Source organism: Plecotus auritus (assembly GCF_963455305.1).
Source record: "Plecotus auritus genome assembly, chromosome: 6".
In the NCBI taxonomy this organism is placed as follows: Eukaryota; Metazoa; Chordata; class Mammalia; order Chiroptera; family Vespertilionidae; genus Plecotus; species Plecotus auritus.
In genome coordinates this window covers 14,110,660-14,118,558 of record NC_137773.1, presented here as the reverse complement: position 1 = coordinate 14,118,558, position 7,899 = coordinate 14,110,660, and positions in this window count along the sequence as shown.

Below are 7,899 nucleotides of genomic sequence, written 5' to 3'. Positions count from 1 at the left end.
CCTGCGAGCTGAGTGCTGCTGTGCTTTGTGAAAGACGAGATGTGAAAAATAAATCTTGCTGCAATGCCTTGGAAGGGCTTATTCCTCACATTTGCTTTGGAAAAGAGCTATGTTTTAGTTTGAAAACTATTCAACCTTGATGCTTGAAATATTAACATTTTATCTTCACATCTACTTACAAATCACAAATCATGCTGGTAAATAGTCATGGTTCATGCTCTTTGGCCTCCTAAAAAGACCTTAGTGGTCAGAGAGTGGGGTGTGTTGAAAGATAACATCAGCAGAGTCAAGCTGGAAATAAGTGTGCGTTTCCATTTGTGGAGCTTGGTTGCAAAATAACTCCAGAGCTGTCAAAGATGAATGATGCTGGGAAGAGGGGAAGCCAAACTTTCTGGCCCCAATCCAAGCTCACACAGGCTGGGATCCTGGGGAACTGACAGCAATGGCCTTACAAGGTACCTTGCCTCTCGCCTTGTAGAATGCTTTAGAATTTACCAGTCACTTGCACACATTTGCTACCTGATTCTGTGAGATGGATTATTATCCCCATTTCCAAGATTAAGACGCTGATTGATGTTCTTTGATTTTAAATGACTTGCTCATGTTTACAAAGCTAATAACTCAAAAACTGGGACCTGGATCCCAGATCCACAGGCTTCTGGTTCAGGATTCTTTCACATACCTCCTATTATTCAGGATTCAGATTAAGATACTTCTTCCTGGGACAGGTCTTTCTGTCTACCTAAGTCTAAACTAGGTAAACATCTCTGGGTTCCAAAAAGTAGCCTAGACAGCCTAGCTCTCATCACATTGACTTGGAATAAATCATTTACTTGATTTAAAAAATATATATTTTTATTGATTTCAGAGAGAAAGGGAGAGGGAGAGAGAGATAGAAATATCAGCTGTCTCCTGCACACCCCACACTGGGAATCGAACCCACAAATCGGGCATGTGCCCCAACCAGGAATTAAACCATGATCTCCTGGTTCATAGGTCGATGCTCAACCACCGAGCCATGCCAGCTGGGCCATTTCCTTGACTTTATTTTCCACTGGACTCTGAGCTCCATGAGAGAAGTGACTTGTTTTCCATGGTAACATCAACACCTGGGACCTTGCACCCAGTAAATCTTCTCTAAATCTTTGAACTGAATTATGACACTTACTTTGCCAAAACAGGGAGGACGGTAGGGCCTGACTTCTAGACTGACTGGCTCCAACTCTGGTTAGAATGGGTGTCTGTAAGGAAGAGCAAGTTATTGGTGCTTCCCTCTTGAAAATCTCATTGCAGATGCCCAGAGAGGACTCAGAACTGCCAACACAGACCGTGGTTCCACTCTGGGAATGACTCTGTTTCAGTCTCAGTTGAAGGACATTTCTGCTAAGTTGCTGATTCAAGGTGGTGAAGGAATAAGAAATCTGAAAAGTTCTCTGGATTCACAGACCTTTCCTGTTGCTCCCTCACCAATGCCCACCAGCCTGCAGAAGAGGAATGTGTATGTGTGAACTCTCTAGAGAAGCTGTATATGTCCCTAAAACCAGCCGTCCTCTGCCAGGCCAATAGTTACGGCAATGAGGCTGGCAGTGGGGCCTGGTATGTCTCATCATCCCAAACGTAAAAGGAGCAAACATTCAGTGAAGTGAAATAATGAAGAGGCCCATTTAAAACCCATAATCTGCGTGATTCAAAATTGGAAGTGGGACTTAGGACCTCACCCCCCTTTGGAAATTTGCAAATCCTTCCCCGTTTCTGTGCGATTCTCCAATGCGGCTGGCACCGTCAGAGTTGGCTGGACTCCCGGGTGCAATGCAGAGTCCATCTGCTCGGTCACTCTGTCTGGTGTGGACTTGGAGAATGAGTTGTGTGCTTGGGACGGGTGCCAGTCAAATTAGAATTTTCTAAATATATTGAAAATGTGGTTGTGAGTCGAGAATTCAAAGAGCCCTAAGAGTCAGAGATTCTCATTGTGTCCCCTGCAACATTTCCAGTCCATACACAACAGTGGGTTAGAGGGCTATATGGATATACTCCGCTGTAAAGCTGATAAATCTAGCTCCGCACAATGCCTGGCTTAGAGTAGGTATTTAATAACTATTTGTTGAATAATAATGGTAGTGTGTTTTTAGTATTTCTGTGTAACAGGTGATATGCTAAGTTCTTTAACTTCTTTTATTTCTCTCTCCCTTTCTTTCTTCCTTCCTACAACTATCCATTGAGTTCCTGGTGCATATCAGGTACTCATCTAAGAGCTCAGGCTATTGTAGTGAACAGGTGATCGTATGCACCTTAAATCCATTTGGAGGGATACTATTAATAATCAAGTAAACAAATAAATAATACATCTCCAAAGAGTAATACCTACTATGAAATGATAAATAAAACAGTAATATGATGGTGACCCAGAGATAACGAACTGCTTTCCATTACACGTAAGGGAAAACTCTATGGGAGACACATTTAAACTGACATTAAAAAACCAACCAACCAAAACCCTTGCCCTGTCACAGTTTGTGGGGGCAGCTTTCTTAGCAGACAGGAATCCCAAGGTAAGCATCCCAAATGAAGCAGACTTATTTGTGGAGCAAGAAGAAGCCAGCATCTCTGAAGCAAGAGGTACAATGGGAGAGAGTGGTACAGACAGAGGTTGGAGAGGGAAGCAGATGGCAGACCATGCTGAGATGTTGTATTGTAGGCCATGGTGAATAAGACTTCCATGTGTTACCTTTTTAACCATCACAGTCACTCTGTGGTGTACGTGCTATTTGATCCCCACTTTCAGAGAATAGTGAGCCTTAGAGAGATGAGATAGCAGGATCAGGGTCACATCACTGGCAAGTGGCAGAATCCACATTTGATTGAACCCTGTCAACCTGGCCTTTCGAACTCAATCTATATAATCCAGACATTATCCATAGAACCAGATCCCCTTTCACACACCCAACCACTCATCAATCAATCCATGTTCCTATCCCAACACAGAACGTCGAGTTCCAGCATAAATGTGGGAGTTAGGCAAACAATCCAGCTTAAAATCTCAGCTCTGCCTTGATGGGCTATGTGATCTGGGAAAGTCATCTAATTTCTTAGGGCTTCAGTTTTCTCATCTGCACCAGGAGACTAGAAATAGTACTTTCCTCCCACTTCTTAGGGTGTTGTGAGAATAAAGTGATATCAGACCTGCCCATAGTAAGTGTTCAATGGATTCTTAACAAAACCCCACCAAACCCCACCACATATACTCATTGCACACAAGTGAGCTAGACTCTCTGCTATCCCTGCAGCTGTCCTTTCTCTCTCCTTGAAAATTGCAACTATATTTGAAAAATACAGTGTTTAGAGTTAAATGGGATTTTTGGTCTTTTCCATGCTATTCTGATGATATTACAACCAGAGTTTTGGGAGTATATGAGTCCTTCCCTGCTATTGTCCACCTTCCATGTTCTCCTGCTCTCAGTGTTCCTATGTGAATTATATGCAAAGCATAATAGCTAAAGGGTATTTAACATACAATGTGTAATGACCCTCAGTGCACAATTCTGGTAAAGGCTATTTTGATTCACCTGTTTAGGTTAAAATTCTAAAATTTAATTCAAATGTTGACATCCTGATTTGAATCTTCAATACACATTTCAAATGTAATATGTATAAAACCAAACTCATTATCTTTCCTCTAAATCTGCTTTCTCACTTTGGGAAGAAGCATATCTATCCTTCTAATTGCTCAGACAAAAACTTGGAGGGATCAGTTTCTCTTCTATTTTTCTCATGACCCATATCAGCAAATCATGTTGGTTTTGTCTTCAAAACATGACCAAGGTATGACTTAACAACCCTGCTGCCACCACCCTGAGCCCTCATCATTTTTTCCCTGAGGTATTGCAAGAGCCATCTAACTGGTTTCCTTGTTTCTGTCCTTGCACATCCAAAAGTCTATTTTAAAGAACCCTTTAGAAACCTGAGTCAAATCAGGGTCTTTAGGGTATGCTGAATAGGAACATCCATGTTACCTTATATAGCGAAAGAGATGTTGCAGGTATGGTTAAGGATCTTAAGGCAAAGAGACTCCCTAGGTGGGTCTGATGTAGTTACAATGATCTTTATTAAAGGATGCTGGGACAATCAGAGCCAGAGAAGAAGGTGATGTGACAACAGAGGCAGAGATTGGAGTGGTGGGCTTTGCCTGAAGATGGACAAAGGGGCCACTACACCCTGAAAAAGGCAAGGAAATAGATTCTTTCCTCACAGCCTCCAAAAGGAACCACCTCTGCTAACACCTTGACCTCAGTCCAGAGAAACTGATTTTGGACTTCTGACTTCCAGAACTGTAAAAGAATAAATTTGTATTGTTTTAAGCTGTTAAATTTGTGGTCCGTTTTAACAACAGGAAACTAAGACAGCTCCTATTTATTCCCTCTCATCCTGAATAAAATCCGAAGTTATCACAATGACCTACAAGGCCCCACACAATGCGATCCCCCCATCCATTTGATAGCTCCAACCTTACCTCCTATCACTCTTTCCTTTGCTCACTCTGTTCCAGTCACTTGGCCTCCTTGCTGCTCCTCACACACCCAGGCGCACCCCCTGCTTTTTGCCTTTGATCTTTCCATACCTGTAGTGCTCTTCTCCCAAAACAATGATCCTCATTTCTTTGGGTGCTGTTCCACTGTCACCTTCTCAGTGACCATTTCACTTGAAATCAGAACACATCTCCTTCGCACTCCTCCTTTGCATCCCGTGTCCCACTTCCCTGCCTTATTGTTTTCCAAAGTACTTATCACCTTCTGGCAAACTCTAGGTTTTTCTTACTAATTGACTAGGATGTAAAATCTACTTTTCTTTGCTTTGTACACTGCTATATGCTCACCCTCTGCCTTGATGCTTGCACATAGTAGATGCTTAAAACATTTTTGTTACTTGTAAAGAATTGAGGCGAATGAGACGCTAACCCAGGGCAATGTCCAGCATGACTCGGCATGCACACAGAGAGTGATGCTAGAGCTCCAGGGAGGACCCTGACTCAGCATCTGAGTGTTTCCTGAAGTTTAAGAAGAGGAGAGGCAGCTGACAAGTCCTACCAAGGACAAGTCCTGATTTGACTTACCAAACTGTGCGTAGTGGAAGGAAGGCATGGAGAGAGGAGCAGAACTTGGGGTAAGGCCTTTTAATGCAATGGCCCCAACCACTAATATTCACGGCACAATTAATTCTTGATCTCTGACCAATTATGTGAGTCATTCTCCCCCCCACCTTCCCTTGAAAGGAGTGGATAGAAAAGACAGTTAAAATTCCTTCCCCCTTTATTGGGTTATTTTTAAACTCTTCAGAAAGTCTCCAGGAAATGATTTAATGAGGAACCCATAAATTTCCAGACATTCTCTCAATGACAGAGGATGATACATGAGTAAGTTTAGCTTCCTTTCCAGCATAAGGATGTATTATCTGCAAATTACAAGCTCCTCAGCCATCATCCATAGCTAATAGCATGAATACTACACTACACACACATCACACTGCACAAATGCAAGGGAAATTGACACCTCTGGGACCAAACCATGGGTAGGATTCAAAGAAAAAACCTGGTTAGAGCAGCTGCAGGAATAGCAGAGTCGAGCTCACTTCTCGGTTCTAATGTACAGTAGTTGCCTGAAGCTCTGAGACCTCATCTAGAAGCATTTGAAGAAAGTACCATTGTGTTGGGTTAGTGAGGCTGGCCATGGGCACAGGAAAGCCACATCTGTCACAACCTTGCTTGCTTCGTTAGAGAAAACATTTTAAAGATTAGGATTTGCAAAACAAACTTTAATGGGAACCACTGTGCATCCCTTCCTCTTCCATGGAGTGCCACCCCTGCTCAATATCCCATGTTAGGGAAAGAGAAACCAAATTAGAAAGAGGCTAAAGGACCTGGTTGAACCCAAAGAGTTAATGTATGAAACAGTAAAAAGTCTCAAGGTTTATAGCAATTCTGGTTATCATTAAGTGACTGCCTCTGACACATTGAAATATAGGCACTTACAGAGCTTGATGTTGAATGTGTAGAAGCTTCCATGGATGAACAAAAACCTATTTTCCTCATCCTGATCTATCATTTCTCCCTACATGTGCTATTTATCAGAAAATCGGCTCGCTAGTCACCAAATAGGTGATGGTTATTGATAAGACAAGAAGACAGAACTGAAAAGAAAAAAAAAGTCAACCATCCAGAAAAGTGCCCTGGCACTAATCTTCATCACTATTGTAGTGGATGGTCCAACCCGTCCTCCTCTTGAAGTTGGCTTGGAGTCAGCTTCCTTCGGAGACCTGCTGATGGTGTTACAGATATGGGTATGACATGCAGCAGATGACGATTTTTCAAAACACATGTTCAGTGAAGAGGGTGGCCAGAGCTTAAGTGAAATCAACGTGGGTTCTTGGCCTGGCTCAGATCTAAGGACCTGGGGAGTAAAATCCCCTGGAAGGTCATGTAAGTACACCTGCACATAACCTGACAACCCCTCATCAACCTCCATATCTCCAGGGGTCCCTTGTCATGGAAACCCTTCCTCAGGCCTTCCTCTGTCAGGGTTTTAGCCTCTTCTGGCATCCTCGAGTGTTTTTTATTTTATCATCCTCTCCCATCATCGCTGCCCTGAAATTATCTTGTGGATAATTCTGGCAGCTGGTCCCACACAAGGTTGCTCATGGTGGTTGCAGGGCTTCTGGTGGTAGATTCTTTTCCTGCAGCTTTAACCCCAAAGGTGGTAGGAGTGTATGCCAGGTGACACCAGATAGAACAGATGGCCCCATTTTTTTTGCTGGGTTCCTAATTAAAGTCAGGTTCTTCTCCTCTGATGTCATGCATGTTAAAAGCCACTCCTCGTAAGCAGTGATATTTATTTCCATTAATTATTCTTGGACTCAGATTTGCCTTGGAGGAAAATCTAGATATTAAACATTTTTCAAGATATTTCTTTTATATATTAAAAATGTATATGGCAAAATAAATTATAAAAATGTACAGAAAGGAACAAAGTGAAAGATAAAAGTCTCTTATATTTCTCTCTCCTAAAGGACACTGGTAAACTTTCTTACATATCCATCCAGAAATTATCTCTACCTATGTCTATATCCATCTATGCTTTTTCTAATTCCCAGAATTGGGATAATACTAACACTATTCTACAATCACCTTTTATTTTTTGTTAATAATTTATCTTGGAGATAGCATCATAAAAGCAATGTAATCTTATATTCTTGTCTTTTTATTGTCAATATACTATTTCATCACATACTAGTAAATGTAAAAAAATTAATTGCATTAGGCTATTATAGATGGACATCCAGGTAATTTGTAGCAACTAAAAGTAGTTTTGCTATTACAAACACTGAGTTATGTGCCCTATACTTGGCCCACTTCCTTTTATATCAGTTTAGAGGCCCGGTGCACAAATTTGTGCATGGGTGGGGTCCCTAGGCCTAGCTGGCAATCAGGGCTGATCAGGGCCAGGCTGATTGGGGCATGCCGGCTGGGGGGAGGGACAGGGCATGGGAGGTTGGCCATCGGCCCCAAGGAGGGAGTGGCCCTTGGTCCCCTTGGGAAAGGGACCGCATCCACTGCCACCCACCCCCGGTTCCCCATCTCAGCCAGGGGCCAAAGGCCCCAGCAGGGTCAGGAGAGGAGGTGATGGTCGCCGGGCCAGGCACAGAAGGAACAGATGCTGGATACCAATGCCGCTGGCCGGCCATAGGAGGTTGGCTGTGGGAGCACACTGACCACCAGGGGGCAGTTCCTGCATTGAGCATCTGCCCCCTGTGGTCAGTGCACATCATAGCGACTGGTAGACCAGTCGTCCTGGTTGTTTGGTTGTAATGGTCACTTAGGCTTTTATATATATAGATAGCATTTGTTGTTTT